The following is a 16,328-nucleotide window of genomic DNA, read 5'->3' on the forward strand; positions in this document are numbered from 1 at the left end:
CAAATATGATTTTATTAGAATATTAACCCACTTTAATGTATGCCCTTTATATTCCATGTATATCTCCTCTACCTAAAAGTCTAAGGACTTAAACAAATACTCTCTATAAAATGCAAACTAAAGTGACATATGATTTCGTAGACCATGTAACAGTATCGGTAGATGATGATGGTTATTTCTAAATTATATGTGAGTGTGTGTGGGTGTGCTTATTTGGATGTATGAAGAAGTCGTGTGTGCACTTCAAATAAGGCAACACAATGAATATTGCAATCGTTTATTAGGGAGACTTAAAAGAAATCACATAGGTAAAATAGACTTATTTTCAAATTTGGTATAAGCAAATTTGAAGCTAACTATTATTCCCAGCAAAAAAAAATTTGGAAGTTCTTCTCATGACACAACTTTAAAAGAACTTCCAAAAATGCTCTCCCAAAGATGTTCGTTATTTTAAATGCACAGGAAGTTAATTTGAATCAATTTCTTTATAATTCGATTTTTTCATATTTTTAATGGGAAATTTATTTATTCTTTGTGTTTCAAATAGGTTAAAAATAGATTAAGAATTAATAAAATGGTACAAATTATTTAAATTTAGCCGAAAAAAGTGCTAAATCCTTTGTAGAAAAATCGAATTTTTGAAAATATTTGATCACAAACTTTCCAGACAGGCGTTATAATGCATTGAAAATCATAAAAAATTTTAAAAATTATTTATTTGTCCAAATATCACAAAATTTCTTAATTCACATCCAAAACATTGAATTCGCCTCACACCTTAAGAAGTGATGCAAATTCAGTGCAGCGGCTGTTGAAATGGTGGACATCCGTCCCATGACAAGCCCATGTTAAATTCATCGCTTCTGCGTCAATTTAGCACCACTTCTGGATCCAAAAAGAACATTTTCACCACTTTTTTTGGCGACGCTTTTTTTCTGGCTTGCGAAAGAGAAATTTAAAAAAATATATATATTTTTCTACATTATAATATTGAGTATACAAATGGTTAGCATAAATATAAAATTGTGAATTTTATATTAAACTGCTGAGAACTTGTAGAAATGTCTCAAATTGAACATTTAATTAATTACTTGCCAATTTTTCATATATAGTTTTTTTTTTAATAGATTTCTTTTCGTTGCCAAAAAAAAACTATCTTTACTAAAAAGTACATTTCATATTTGGGAAAATGACGGCTATGGTAGAATCACTGTAGGAATTTGTTATGGATTCTAAATGTAGAAAATAGTTTTCCAATTTTCTTCAATTGAAAAGAAAAAAAAAACGAAATATACACTTAACAAAAATTAATTCACTCATTTCCAACGAAATTTAAAATCAATGAGTGGGTTTTGTAATTTCTTCCTTCACCGTAATAAAGTTTACACTGAACAAAATTATGCCCTTTTCCAATGATTGTGTCTTTACACTAACGATTTTGGTATTGATTCCGAGCCAAAAATTAATTTGCTCATCTCCAACGAAATTTTAGACAACTAAATGTCGTGTGTAATTTTTCTTTTCACGGTAATAAAGTTTGCACTGAAAAACAGCATGCCCTCTTACAAAGGTTTTGTTTTAACACTAACGATTTTGGTATTGATTCCGGGCCAAAGAAGCGGAATTTTGGGTACTTGTCTCTACACTCAAAAAAAAAAGTGAACTCTCTATTTCACTAAAGCCAATTTAACTTTATTTTAGTTCATGGAATTAATATGTTTGGAGAAAGTTTCCTTTACTCTAATAATTTTTTTGCGTACGTTAGTTATATGAACTAAAACACGGGAAAAAATTAAACACAAATTATGCATAAAGATTTACCAAATTCGTATTTCTCACATAATAGTTCATTATTCCTTTAAATTTGTAAATTTTACTACAAATGCGTTCATCATGAACTTCGTATGTCACTAAGACATTCTTGCAATTTTGAACTCCAATTTTTTCCTTCAAACTAAAAAATATTCTTTAACAAGTGAAAAAAAATTATTTATGTCCAATAAATTATCTTGAATTTGTCGAAAAATATTTATTTATTTTTGTGATATCGGCGTGATGCCAGCTATTTAGTTAAAATTTTCTAAAAATATTCAAAATTATCTAAACTTAACCAAAAGTTTTCTTCCTGGTGGTTTCACTTTTTTTTCAGTGTAGGAAACAAATATTAATTTATTCATTTTTCTTTTCAACTTTTTTTTCTTCGTGTACTGTCAAACTTCTTTAAAAACGTATTAAAAGCGGCATAAATTTCCAAATTCAGACACGACTTAAAGTAGAAATTACGCTATGTGTCAATGGTAAAAAATGCCTTTAAAATAAAACGTCTTTATAAAAAAAAAAAAGCATTTCCTATTTTTTAATGTTTTTATGCTTTGTATTAAAGACGAAGAACGAAAAAAAATGCAAAGACAATTTTATTTATTTTGAAGAATTTTTCAAGATTGTTAAAGCCTAGTTGATCAAATGAAATTGAAAATGAAATTTTCCTTCATATAAAGATACTCATTTTTAATTCGGATCACTTAACTATAAGAACAAAAGGACTACACTGAAAAGTTTATCGACATTGGGGTTGGGGAAAAATTCTTTATAAAGCCTAGTTGATCAAATGAAATCGAAAATAAAATTTTCCTTCATGTAAAGATACTCATTTTTAATTCGGATCACTTAACTATAAGGACAAAAGGACTTCACTGAAAAGTTTATCGACTTTGGGGTTGAGGAAAAAAATCTTTATATGAGAAAAATGCATCTTCTGTGCACTCAATAAAAAAGGTTAATTGGATCCAACGATTTTCACTTTTCCCTTAAGGCTTTTGGTATTGATACCGAGCTAAAGATGCAGCTTCTTTAAAATAAAGAATTTTTTTAATGACATGTCTGGAATAAATAAAATTAAAATTATGATACAGATCTCATTTAACGAACTGTCATTCTTTTTTCGGGATAATATTAACAAAGCAATTTACCTACAAACAAATGTCAGTTTAAAAATCCAAATTATAACGGATACTTGAAAGTAAAAAATTTTTTCTCCATTCCAAAAAAAAACTTTAAAGCAAAGATGCTAAATCCTCAACATAAATCTTAGCCTATATTTGAAGCGTTTTTATCTTATATCTAAAGATTCAATATTTCATTTAATTTCTTTAAATCAAAAATGTGTTTCTTTACTTTACGGATATGTGGTATCATGGACTGAATAGTGTAAGTGAGCCTGATACAGCGGGCTGCCAACTAACCTAACCTAACCTTACTTTACGGAAAATTTACCTTAGTTCAAAGACATGCAACTTTAACGGAGGGACACAAATTTACAAAATTTGTGTTCTAAATTTAATGAAAAAAATTTACTTTACGGAAAATTTGTCTCAGTTCAAAGACATGCGACTTTAATGGAAGGACGCAAATTTGCAAAATTTGTGTCCTAAATTGTTTTTAAACTTTATTTTAATTAAAACTTTATTATTTTAAAGAAATTTGTCCTTGATATTTTGCACATGCTAAAATTTAGTTTTTAAATAGTTTTTTTTAGTGTGCTAGTCGTATTTTAAAAACATGAAATCTGTGGCCTCACAACAATATTATTTTAGTACATGTGTAATTTCTAGCTAATTTAAAATTCCATAGCCTTTAGAATAGATCTGACCGGGGAGATTTTATATTTTTTGTCCTATGGAAATTACATAATCGAATTATTTTTGGGCATCATTTTTTCATATAACTCCAATTCTTTAATCTTATTTTCGATTTGTTACTACACAGATGCACTACTACACATTGACATTTTTTTAAGAAAAATTACGAAGCAAAAACAACAAGGAAGTTGTTCTACAAATATTTATTTTTAAGGTAATCACGGGATTCTCCATCGATTTTTTCCATTTCAGATAACGTTCTTTTGGACCAATTTTAGAAAATAATAAGAAAAAATTTGTAAAACATAAAAAAAAACAATCTAAATAAAATTAAAAATTTTGCCGCCGAGGAGATTTTCACTTCCATGGAACTTCTTTTGAGAAGATTTTACAAATTAAGAAAAAATTCAATTTTCTGTTGAGTTTATACGAATAACGCCCATTTTCATAAAGTTCCGTTAGTGTTCCGTTAACTAACCAACTTTTAAACCGTATTATGGACGAAGCTGTCATCTTACCTTTATATTCCATAGTCCAGTTAGGAACTTAACTGACGAAAATTTTTCAGTTAAAGTTAATCGGAGAGAAAATATTTGCAATTTACTTTCTGTTAACCGACAGTTAAAGCCTAACGTAGCTATATGAAAATGGCCGTAAAATATATTTATATAAATATATATTTATACAAAAATATGTGCCGAAAATAAAAACTAAAAGCGATGTTTAAATTTTTTTTTAGAAATTTTAAGGAAAACACGACTATCAAAAATCTTTTTTCGGTAGGTTCAAGTGTAGTTCACTTTGGGTTTACTGAATTATCCGAATTTAGTCTGATCATTGGTTGATAGTTTCGCTGCAAGTAGAGAATGCTGATGAGGATTTCGAAACTGAAGTCCATCCAAACAATTTGCAGTCTAAAGGGCTTTGCCCAAATAAATTTAGTCAAATTTATTTGGGCAAAGCCCTTTAGTCAACACATACCATCAAAGCAAAATATCGTATTAAAATATGAGATATTGATCAACACTTTATTTTAAAGACGATTTTTACTTGAAACATATCATAATTTGTACTCGAATCTGAATTTGAAAATTGAAAATGTCGTTAAAAAACGAATAAATTAAAATTTGTTACCTAGAACCAAGTACACAAAACATCAATTTAAAAGTAAGTTCTAACTTAAAAGTATTCTAAATATCTGCGACACTCTTAACATATGGACCCATAGCCTTTAGAATAAATCTGACCGGGGGAGATTTTATATTTTTGGTCCTATGGAAATTACATAATCGAAACATATGGACCCTAACACTCCAACAACATATTTACTTGGACCCACAGTTGTTGAACTTCCCTGAAGGATTTAGATAATGGGTCCGAGTCAAAGATGCCGCTACTTTACAATAAAAGGGCATTCAAATTAATTGCTTTTATCCAGTTTTTTTCTCCTTATGCGCGATATATTACCCAGCAAAAAAATTTGGAAGTTGTTCCAAAGGCACAACTATAAAAGCACTTCCAGAAGATGCACTCCCAGGAAGTTCTTTTAATTCAACTTTTATATATTGTGTTTTTCTCATACTTTTAACCCTGGACAGTCATCCTTATTTTTTGTACATTAACGTCATCATTCGTCATTTTGACTACGGCTCATGTCAAGACGCTATAATTTTCATCGTGAGCGAAAAAGTGAACCAAACTTGAATTTATTTTCTTATTCAATTTGGTTTTAATTAGTATAAAACAAAAATTCACAAAACGGTCGAATTAGTATAACTTAAATTTACCATTTCCCAATAGACTAAAATGCATTTTAAATCGAAAATGAAATTACGTATAGTCATTTTGACGAATGATAACTGTCTAGGGTTAATGGATAATTTTAACTTTTTTTGTTTTCATAACACTTTTTTGTTAAAAACAGAGTAAGAATTCATAAAATGGTACAAATCATTTAAATTTTGTCAAAAAAAAAAAGATAATTACAATCTGAAAAAAATGTGCATTTTTTAATATATTTGAGGTCAAACGTTTCCGTTAGAATCCATTAGAGTTATAAAAAAAAATTATAAAATTTATTTATTTGACGAAATATTACCGAATTTTTTAATTTACATCCAAAACATTGAATTCGGATCACACCTAAAGAAGTGATGCAAATTCAGTGCAACGGCTGTTGATATGGAGGACTTCTGTCCTATGACAAGCCCATGTTAAATTCAACGCTTCTGCGTCAATTTTGCACCACTTCCGGATCCAAAAAGAACATTTTCATTACTTTTTTGGCGACGCTTTTTTTGCTGGGTAATTAAGCGTTTTACGTACGAATAAACGTAAGTTCAAAAACTATAACATATACAACAAAATAATTTTTTATTATTTCCTAATTAAATTATTTCATAATTTCAAAAAAACTTTGAAACGAATATTAAAATAAAAATAAAACTTGCACCACTTCCGGTTCCAAAAAGAACATTTTCATTACTTTCTTGGCGACGCTTTTTTTACTGGGTAATTAAGCGTTTTACGTACGAATAAACGTAAGTTTAAAAACTATAACATATACAACAAAATAATTTTTTTATTATTTCCTAATTAAATTATTTCCTAATTTCAAAAAAACTTTGAAACGAATATTAAAATAAAATTAAAACTTGGCTTATATTTTGAGTTTTTTTCATGTTTAAAGGTAAGTATTACGTTCGCTTTCCGCGTTGAAATTTTCGTGGTTAATTTATTAAAATAGTTCAATATAAAGCAGTCAATTTATGGGCAGTTTCTTGTTCCTCTAGATTTCGACAAGATTTTACGGGAATAATTTAGTTTTCATTTATAATTTTTATTATTTAAGAAAAAGTGGAAAATAAAGTGGTTTTCAACTCGAAACCAGAACATAGTACCCACCTTAATTCAAAAATTCAATATCTCAATCAAATTAAGAATTTTGATTACATCTAAAATGTTTTTCTTTGACTGAGGTAAAGTTTGTCTTACTGCAAAGACCCAAAACTTTAACGAAGAACAGCAAATCATAAATACTCCGAAATTAAATTAAAAAACATTTTTGAAGCAATGATTGTGAAATTTCCTTTTATTTCATTTTTTTATTGGGATTTTTCGTTTGACTTGAGGTCAAGAAGAAATTTTAAAGAAATTTGTCTTTGTTATTGTGTAAATTAAAGGACCTAAAATTTAGATTGCCACCTCTACTATAATAAGATCATGATCACATTTGTATTGGCACAGAATATAGCAGATTCATGAATGTTCGAGAATTTTCTCTGACTGTTTTAGGGATATTCTTAAGAGATAGGTATACTGAGTTTAAAATCACTTTGTTGTCAATTACCACATTTGATATTTTCTTATCCAACTGATTATAACCCTAATACACTCACACAGGGTCATAGGCATTGTTCGAAAATCGAGGTAGTTTTTAACTTTGCCATTAATCCAATACGAATTTATCCCAATTTCAAGTGATTTTGGTGTACCTGAAGGTTTGCATTGTATTTCTTATTGAACTCAAACAACAATAATAAGATACGATTTTGTTTTTCTTGGTGTTTACATAGGATGTTTTGATGATGTAGGTATATGAAGATGTATTGTAAGGATTTGGTGAGTTTTGTTTGGAATTTGGAAGGGTCTTGAAGCCATGACCTTTTCAAGTGCCAAACAAAATGTTTTCAATAATATACAAGAATATCAAATAATCCATGAAATCATTGGTGATTTCCTTGTATCCTTGAAGAAAATTGAAAACATGGTATGTGTAGAATGTTTGTTTTTTGTTGGTTTTAGAATATTACAAAAAATCAATAATATTGCTGTTTTTTTTCTGTTTTTGTGTTTTCTTTAAATATACATTTTTATTATATTCTCTTAATCATTTTGATTGATATATATTCGACCTACATTTGGTTGATGGACATTGGTTTGTTGTTCGTATGCACTCAGCAGGCAACAATGCAGACCCAAAAAGGTGCAAGGTGCTCTCCGTTTATACAGCTTCCGATGATGATTTGTGTTTGGCTTCCGTTGTTACAATCGGCCACACTTGATTTCCATAGAGGAAATTCGTAATTCGTTTATCACTACGAAAACTTTTGTTTGTCCCGGTTTATAGGATTTTTTCCAATTCGTAATTTGTTATAATTTGGTGTGTGTGTTTTTTGCGTATCCTTAAAAATATCCTTTCGGGTAATCCAAGCTTTTTAGATAGCGATTATTTTTCTTGTCGTTATTATCTTTTTTTTTTTCTTCTTCTATAAAGCGTGATGTTTACACTTAACTTCGGGTTTTCACAAACCAAACACTTTGGTGCTATTGACTTTTCTTCTCTTTTTCTTTTGCCTTTTTTATTACAAAGCGATTGGGGGAAATTCGGTTTACATTTTCATTGATATCTTTTATTGAGGATATTTTTCACAATTTGGCTTTTTAATTTGATTTAATTAGGTTTTCACACTTTTTTCTTTATTTTGGTAGATTTTTACTTTGTGCTTGAAGATATTTTTTATGAGATTCTTTTTTTGTTGTTGTGATTTCTGATGAAAATTTTTTTCTTGGGGGAAAACACGCGTTACATCCACTACTGCGGATTGTTTTTACGCGTCCAAACGTACCGACGAATAACACAAAACTGAATACGAATTCGTTTCTTTCACAAATTTGCTATCTGTGTGTGGATATGGAATAGAGCGAGAGTGTAATGTAAAATGAACACACGCACACCCATACACACCACATTAGGGCCACCTAAGAGACATGCAACAACAGCAAGGAAGTATTAACATGAGCCAGCCACTAAAACACACAGCCACACTTTGACCATCATACAATGGATTCTTTATGTTTTCATTGTGAAGAGATTGAGATTGCAATGGTTGGTGAGTGAGATAGAGAAAGAGAGGAGAGTTAATATTGGTTTATTTTGACATTTCTGTTATATTGTTTGGCCACCATAAAACAGGCTCTTCTTTAGCTTCTTCTTGAAATCCCAAAAGGAGAGGATAGAGGATAATTGAAAAATCGTTAATGCATTATATTTATTTACAAAGATATTTCTCAATGTATCAATAAGTTATTTTTTATTTTTAAATTTCATTTATTTTATACAACTATGCTATATAGGTTTTGTTTACCACAAAAATAAATTGTTTTTGACACTTGAAATATACTTTGTTGCATGTATCTGTTAGAGGCTCTCACTTACGTTCATTGCTAAATTATGGCTTTAACTCTCCATAGCTCTCTTGTGGTTACTCTCTGTTTTTATATTTATTCTCTCAATGTGTTCGTTAACTTCATTTAAATTGTTTTTTCATAAATTCTCTCCCTATCTCTTGCTCTCTATTTATATGAATTTCCTTCCACTCTCCCCAACAATTTGTGTGCAAAATTCGTTCGATTGTTTACTTCGATTTTACTTTAACTATTATTTATTTGTATACAATACACACATTTCTATCTTATTGGACTCGTTGGTTGGTGTAGTTTTCGTGTGTCGCCTCTTAACTCTCCTCTCTCTCACTCACATTCTCTTTCTTATGACCAATAACATAATAATCATCCTTAGAGAAGCAGCAACCTTAGTAAAGTTACTCGTTCTTTTTAGGAGGTGTATAAAAAGTTGGTCGGTTGCTTGGTTGATAGGTCGGTTAATCGGATGGTCCTATTGTGTTATGCATATTCTCAAGAGCATGAGAAATAAAAAGTATGCATGAAACACAAATACTTGTTTGGTAAAGGAACAATTTAGCTGTCATCAATGTTGGCGCATGTACCACCGGTAGACACACATATACAGAATGTTATTGTTGGAATTTCATATGGCTGTTTGTCTAGCGCTTTTTTTTGTTTCTAATGCTTTTAGATATTTATTTGCCACAATGGAGAATCATAATTTTCCTATATGTGTCCAAGATAAGATTGAACTATGTTAAAAAATCATGTCTGTTGCTTTTTTGGGGCAGCCTAACATTTGTTAACTTTTGTTATTTCATTATATAATGTCACACCGGCCAGTAGCCGATAAATTAAATGTTAGATGTGAAATGACCACTATTTGTTTCATATCTAGCATTTAATTCATTCATTTTTTTTTAACACAAACAACATTGTGTATTTAATATATAAAGCTATACATAAGGAACCATGGTCTAATATTAATATATTAGCAAAACCATTCGACATTTTATTTTCCAATGTAAGAACATTAAATACAATCGATTTACAATGTTTTGTTACTGCCACCAATATAACATTTAAAAATGTAAACAATAACAATTAAGAGGTTACTTTACATAACATGGGTCTGTTAAACACACAAAGTAAACCGGATGGACACTAACATGAAAAGAGAATATGTCTCCATAGTATAACAGTTCTTTTTGCTCTTGGTTTAAATATGTATAGATAATGTTAAGATAACCAAAACAACAAATATATCGACAGCTGAGTGCAGAGCTAAAGGAAGCAACAAATGAATATATGTTAACTCAACATATGTTGTGAGAATCTAAAGATAATTTCATAGCTTTATTATTTTCCTTTAGAAATGATTCTATCTATTAAATTTTGCATAATTCTTTCAAATATTTCTCTAACATGAATGGCATTAATTTAATTTAATAAAAATAACTTGCGATAAATTTCTTCTCGTGTAATTGTTCTCCTAAATATTTATGCCTAATAGAGATCTTTTCAATTCTTGATAGTCAACGAATTTTCTGTTTTCCATAAATTCTCGACCTGTACCCACCAACAAAAAACTCATGCACAAATATTTGTCCTGATATTTCAAAGTTATTTACATCATGGTCCCCAGAAGTCGTTGGAGACGGAAGTATTTGGTTGCGAAAGATTCTCACAGTTTACAGAGAAAGCAGCAACCGTTATACCAGACGACAATTGGTTGTGAGTTCTATCTATGTTACTGTCACCAGATGATGGTCGAATATTGCTACCTAGAAATATTCTGGGAGCCACCGCGGTGCAATGGTTAGCATGCCCGCCTTGCATACACAAGGTTGAGGGTTCGATTCCTGCTTCGAACGAACACCAAAAGTTTTTCAGCAGTGGATTATCCAAACTCAGTAATGCTGGTGACATTTCTGAGTGTTTCAAAGCTTCTCTAAGTGGTTTCACAGCAATATGTAACGCCGTTCTGACTCGGCTATAAAAAGGAGGTACCTTGTCATTGAGTTTAACATGGAATCGGGCTGCACTCAGTGATAAGAGAGAAGTTAATCACTGTGGTATCACAATGGACCAAGGTTGCCATATTCAAATGGCCTATTGTCTTGAATTTTGGAAAAAGATGGCTGGATTAAAAAAAAAATATGGATTTAGTAAATTCCCAAATATGAAAAATAAAACTATTTATTAAAATATTTAAATAAATTATAAAAACACAACAAAACATTTATAATTCGGTCTTTTCATAAACATAAAATAAACTAATTTTAATTAAATGAAAAAAATGAGAATATATTTTTTATTCAATCTTTATACCCTGCGCCACACTGTGGAACAGGGTATTATAAGTTAGAGCATATGTTTGCAACACCCAGAAGGAGACGAGATAGACACATAGTGTCTTTGGCAAAAATGCTCAGGGTGGGCTCCTGAGTCGATATAGCCATTTCCGTCTGTCCGTGAACACATTTTTGTAATCAAAGTCTAGGCCGCAGTTTTAGTCCAATCGACTTTAAATTTGGCACAAGTATGTGTTTTGGCTCAGAATAGAACCCTATTGATTTTGGAAGAAATCGGTTCAGATTTAGATATAGCTCCCATATATATATATATATATATATATATATATATATATATATATATATATATATATATATATATATATATATATATATATATATATATATATATATATATATATATATATATATATATATATATATATATATATATATATATATATATATATATATATATATATATATATATATATATATATATATATATATATATATATATATATATATATATATATATATATATATATATATATATATATATATATATATATATATATATATATATATATATATATATATATATATTTCGCCCGATATGGACTTATATGGCCCCAGAAGCCAGAGTTTTACCCTAATTTGCTTAAAATTTTGCACAAGAAGAACAATGAGTACTATAGTCAAGTGTGCCAAATTTTTTTGAAATCGGTTCAGATTTAGATATAGCTTCCATATATATCTTTCGCCCGATATGGACTAATACGGTCCCAGAATCCAGAGTTTTACACCAATTTAGTTGAAATTTTGCACTAGGAGTACAAGTGTGCCAAATTTTATTGAAATCGGTTCAGATTTAGATATAGCTCCCATATATATCGTTCGCCCGCTTGGCACTCATATGACCACAGTGGCCAATCTTTTACTCCGATTTAATTGAAATTTTGCACAGGGAGTAGAATTAACATTGTAGCTATGCGTGCAAAATTTGGTTCAAATTGGTTCAGATTTAGATATATCTCCCATATATAGCTTTCGCCCGATTTACACTCATATGACCACAGAGGCCAATTTTTAACTCCGATTTAGTTGAAATTTTGCACAGGAAGTAGAATTATCATTGTAGATATGCGTGCCAAATTTGGTTGAAATCGGTTCAGATTGAGATATAGCTGCCATATATATGTTTTTCTGATTTCGACAAAAATGGCCAACATATCAACATTATTCTAGTAAAATCGCCACTGCTTAGTCGGAAAGTTGTAAAAATGACTCTAATTTTCCAAAACTTCTAATACATATATATCGAGCGATAAATCATAAATAAACTTTTGCGAAGTTTCCTTAAAATTGCTTCAGATTTAAATGTCTCCCATATTTTTTTTATTAACATTGTGTTCCACCCTAGTGCATTAGCCAACTTAAATTTTGAGTCTATAGATTTTGTAAAAGTCTATCAAATTCTGTCCAAATCGAGTGATATTTAAATGTATGTATTTGGGACAAACCTTTATATAGCCCTCAACACATTTGACGGATGTGATATGGTATCGAAAATTTAGATATACAAAGTGGTGCAGGGTATAATATAGTCGGCCCTTACTTGTTTCTTACTAACTAAATATACAGAAAAAGGCAAAATAGGTTTAATGCAGTTCTTATAGATAATAACTATCGCACCTATTAGGTAGTAACTCTAATTTTTTTTCAGTAGAGACAAAAAACTGTAGTAAAAAAGTATTAACTCTGAAGACAAGAAAAGAAGCATAACGGCATTTTTTAATGAAAGATTAGTAAAAAATGGGAGGAATTTTAAAGGGAGAATCGTTTTTTTAATGAAAAATAAAAATTTCAAAATTTTGAGATACTACGCTTTCTCTCTCTGGGTGTAATTGAATGCTGGTTAAAAGTAATTAACACTCAAAAATCACCTTATTGAGAATGAAAAAGATAATTAACTAAACGTATAGACTTTTCTATTGAAATATTATTTCAAGAGTATATTTAGCTGAAAATATTATTGAATAGCTTGTAACTGGACATGACATAGAAAATATGGAAATTCCAGCCCATTCGATCTGGCAACCCTACAATGGACTGAATAGTCTAAGTGAGCCTGATACATCGGTCTGCCACTTAACCTAACCTACATATCTTCTATAAGATTGGCGCAATTCGATTATTTAATATTTTTTAACACCTCACCTGAATTTTAAAATTGCTATCGATGAACTGACTAATTTTATTCAAATCAATTCAAATTCTTAGCCTACCTAAATAACAAGTGAAGTAAGGTTGCACATAACAATATTTAGTTAAATTTAATTTAGATAAGGTTAGAGGGGAATTTCTCTCTTATCAATAATTGCTATCCGATTATATGTTAAACTCAATGGCAAGGGACCTCCTTTTTATAGGGAATCTTTGGTTTTTATAGGTTTAGATATTTACTAATATGGAAAGTTGGATAGACTCGGTGTTTGGAAGGACATGCTTTTTTTCAAAAGTTTTACTTCAGTTTCCATATATTTTGATGAAGTGAGAAGTCCAGTAGACGACAATTCCAAATTATTAGAAAAATTATGTTATGCTCACTGTAAATAAAATAGTCAACTCGAATAGGTTCTCCCAAAAGTTTTATGAATGAGAATGCGATTAACAATGTGTTAAAAGAGCGAATACTATTCTCATAATCAATTAAGGGAAACATAATTTGAGAGTAAAATGTTCATACAAGATAAATGTAATATCATCTGTTAAGTAGTGTCTAGCTTATAGTGAAAGATGTAGTCTGTGTTGAGATTGAATAGATAATGTAATTATCAAAACATTTTTGCGCCCAATACATAGGCTAATTTCAAAGAGAAAGAGAGTAACTCTGTTAATCTTATAGAGTATTAACTCGTAAAATTATCTTAACAGGAAAAAGTGCAATTCAAAACAAACTTGTTTATGATTAATGAGTATTTCGACCTATGCACTAATGTCAACGTTGTTTTTTTTTGGCACGATTAGTTTTGTTTTTAAAAATGAAGGGGTTACCTGTCAACTATAAAAACCCTTTAAAAATTAAACAAACAAAAAATTGAACCATATAACAAATAATTCGATTTAAATTATGATACGGAACCAACATTTGATAACACAAGGATATGAAACTATTATCTCGATGTCTCAAACTGAGTATTGTAATCTGGGAAGAGAGAACACGAGTTAAATGTACACTTTAAATTCAGTAAACGAATCTTGTTGTCTTTGAATTCTCATTGCTCTTAGTGTATAATGTGACAAAAATGTAAATGTATAATAAAAAACAAAACCATTCGTGAATTTGTACATTAATGTAAAAGATAACATCAACTGTAGTAATGTTAGACAGTGGGAAAAGACAAATTTTCATCAAAGTATTATCCAAAGTCCATTTGGTTCTTAACCATGGTTAGATAATGTAGACATATATAGTACGTTTAACACTCTGGAAATAAAAACCATTTGTAGTATTTTCAATTATTTCAGTTACATTCACTGAGAATATATCCAACACTTATATGTGAACTGCAAAACATTCATATTAGCATTAACATTAAACAGAGCTATGCAAAACTTTAAAAGAGATGAAATTATATGTTGCCCTGTTAAGTGTTAACATTAAGCCATAGAGAGAGTGTGGGAAAAGCCAATTTGCTGCTAACGAAATCCATTGTAGAGAGAGTTTCCTTATATACATCTTTTAAATCTCAGTCTCAACAAATATTATCTCAATGTAGACTGTCAGTCAAGAGAAGTACACACCTGTTATTATACAATCTATTGTAAAGAGAAAACATCCAAAGGCTGCTAATAAAAGCGCCAATGTTTACAGCAGTTGTTTTCAATCAAAACATTCACAAAAGAACTGTAAACAGACACACACTCAATGCAAAACTTGAAAAGAGATGAAATTATATGGTGCCCTGTTAAGTGTTAACATTAAACCATAGAGAGAGTGTGAGAAAGGCCAATTTGCTGCTAACGAAATCTATTGTAGAGAGAGTTTCCTTATATACATCTTTTAAATCTCAGTAGATAAAACAACAAATATTATCTCAATGTAGACTGCCAGTCAAGAAAAGTACACACCTGTTATTATACAATCTATTGTAAAGAGAAAACTTCCAAAGGCTGCTAATAAAAGCGCCAATGTTTATAACAGTTGTTTTCAATCAAAACATTCACAAAAGAACTGTAAACAGACACACACTCAATGCTATTGTTAAGGAAATCTGCAATTTGTATTTTATAGTTGTATTTTTCCACATTTGTATATTTTTCAAAAATTGTTATCTCAGGGAGATTACAAGACAAAACCTACGTTATTGAACATCAAAGAACGAAAATTAATGTATATATTGTAGACACTGTGGAAGGGTCCGCATGAAATAACAAGATAGGACATTGTATGGATTCCTCTATGGGGTGAAAGAAAATGCAGACAACATCACACCTCGACCTGTCAAGGCGAAAAGGACATATAACGGCTCGGAGTAACATGGAGCAAAATAAAACAAAATATGTATTAGATAGCAATAGATTTAAGAGTTTAGTTGTGCCCCTTTGTACATATGTTTTATATTTTATCTAAATTGTATGTTATGAAAGGCCATTCGTCAATTTCATATAAAAAGATAAATTTGTTAGTGGTTCTTGAACCTGCTTACATTAATGTAGACATTAGAAACTGTAAATTTTTTAGAGAGAAAACTAACTAACAATTTAAGAGATTTTTTATGAGAGTGTAGTCTGTTATGCTTGAGAATCCTTTGTACTGTAGAGAGATACGCTGTTAAGTGGCAAATAGTGTAGTTTAACAGTTTTGTTATATTAAAAATTTTTAAAAATATAGTATAAACTACGAAATAGTGTACAACGCTTGTAATTGTATCGGCTATTTGCGATTAGTGTCTAGGGATAGAGAAACAGTGCCAAAACTCTCAAACAAAAATATCCATTAGGAATAAATTAATCTTTTACAGTTAGTTTTCTCTTAGATATCATATTTCTCTTATGGCAAAAGTCATGTTGTTACCAGTTTGCCATAAATGAAGAGCTCAGAATCATTAGAGACTATTTCGACGAGTTTGCTATAACTGAAGAAAAGAGAAGATACATTATCCCGGCATACTCTTTATTCAAATATATGGGAATTTCTATAAAG

The 16,328-nt window shown here is 29.8% G+C and overlaps 1 protein-coding gene across 1 annotated transcript in view; it reads right to left on the reverse strand.

Moving 5' to 3' along the window:
• The window catches only part of Ten-a (Teneurin-a transmembrane protein), a 610,089-nt gene extending 601,465 nt beyond the window's left edge, over window positions 1–8,624 (reverse strand). The window contains exon 1 of the mRNA XM_075299300.1: window positions 7,557–8,624. The gene's annotated coding sequence lies outside the window, so the exon portion shown is untranslated. The remainder of the gene's footprint in view (window positions 1–7,556) is intronic.
• Window positions 8,625–16,328: the final 7,704 nt, after the last annotated feature.

Source organism: Haematobia irritans, chromosome 3 (assembly GCF_050003625.1).
Source record: "Haematobia irritans isolate KBUSLIRL chromosome 3, ASM5000362v1, whole genome shotgun sequence".
NCBI lineage: Eukaryota > Metazoa > Arthropoda > Insecta > Diptera > Muscidae > Haematobia > Haematobia irritans.